Below are 1,659 nucleotides of genomic sequence, written 5' to 3'. Positions count from 1 at the left end.
ACGCACAGTGAACACGCACCGCGCATGCGTCAAAACGTGCTGGCTGTTGCATTGTGGGCTGTGCCACACTGACTGATCGAGAAAAGCATGCGAGGTTTTCGACTCGTGTTAGAGCAGAATTACCTCTCTGCATGATGATTGGTGATTTTGTTGCGAGATAAAAGCTATCTCTTCATCTCTGTTAGTTCCTTGTTGGTTTTATATGCTGAAATGTGTCGTAGGAAATGGTGTTTCATGAATAGGCACAGGGAAAATACTACTTCGTAAACTGACAGACGGAGAAAAACGTGTCTATCAAACTAAACTGGAAACAGCAGGGAAAAGTTGAGTTTAATAGCACAAACAAACTCACGATTACGCATAAACAATTTAAAAAAAAAAAGCTGTGTCAAGAAATAAAAGAAATAATGATTAAAAATAAACCATTAAACTGGGAACAACCAAAAACCGTGCATACCGGCAAACAAAGGATAACAAATATATATATATATAAATAAAAAGGCCGTTTTAACTGACACACGATCTTTAACAAAAAACAAACAAACTACATACAACTACAACAATAAAGAGACAAAGGCAAGGGGAAAATAAATGAAAGTGGATATAAATGACTAAAGAAAAACACGCGAACACAAAATAAAACATAACTTATTTATTTATACTATATGGACTAAATCGTTAGAAGTTGGTGAAAAAGGCAATACACTCACATTGCCAAATTCTCCTGAATATTTTACACTAACTGGACCTGACTGAACGAACCGGAACGGACCGGCGAACGAACGAACAAACCAACACTGAAGTTAAGTGACACTGAAAAAAATACGTGACATGACAAAACACACACAACAAACAAAACAAAACAAAACAGAACAACACAAACAAAACCGATTTGTTGTTTTTTAAAGTAGAAAAGGGGGCAAAAGAAGCTTCTGTACAGTTAGAATACTGTTGTTATGTATTTTTACTTGTAAATGGGTTACTTCTCCAGAGCTGTGTACCCGGCAGTGGAAACTGACCATGATGTAACGAAGGTGATATTTCTTTGTGAGACATTTTAACCATACAAGTGGATTTCATTGATAAATATACTGGTTGAATAATCTTTGGCTTCACAGTGCAGATAAAGAATTAGAATACTACGTTCAGTAAATTATAAGGGTTTTAAAGTACCGTAAACTACCTTGTATACGCGGCCCAGTATCGAGTAAACGCCCACCCCCTACTTTTAGTCAAATTCTGCGCACAGGGTGCAGCAGCTAGTAACTTGAACGCCCACCCCCCCCCAGTTTCGACCATTGGAGTAGACAAGGAAAATAAAACTGATTATTAAGTCCAGTCTGCGGCTGTAGTTGTTGTTTTTCAAACTGATGTTTCGCGGAGTGGACAGAAAAGGGATTCTAGAGTGGCTAGAGAATCGCGATTCATTTTTGATGCATCGGACTGGGAGGGAAAAGAAGAAACGAAACTGAGCCGTCATCTTGGGCGAGAAGTGATGTCTGAAGAGGTTGAGTTATGTGTTCTTGGATTTCTTGCCAAGAACGGGTAGCCGAGGGCCGTGTCGTCAGGAACAAAGATCTTTTGATGTTATAAACTTGTTAACAGACACTAAAGCAAGAAGATTATCTACGTGGTTTGCCTGCAGAATTCCTTGTGTGA

This window comes from Littorina saxatilis, linkage group LG5 (assembly GCF_037325665.1).
Source record: "Littorina saxatilis isolate snail1 linkage group LG5, US_GU_Lsax_2.0, whole genome shotgun sequence".
Taxonomy (NCBI): domain Eukaryota; kingdom Metazoa; phylum Mollusca; class Gastropoda; order Littorinimorpha; family Littorinidae; genus Littorina; species Littorina saxatilis.
The sequence above is the reverse complement of the archived record's forward strand: the minus strand, read 5'-3'. Positions refer to the sequence as shown.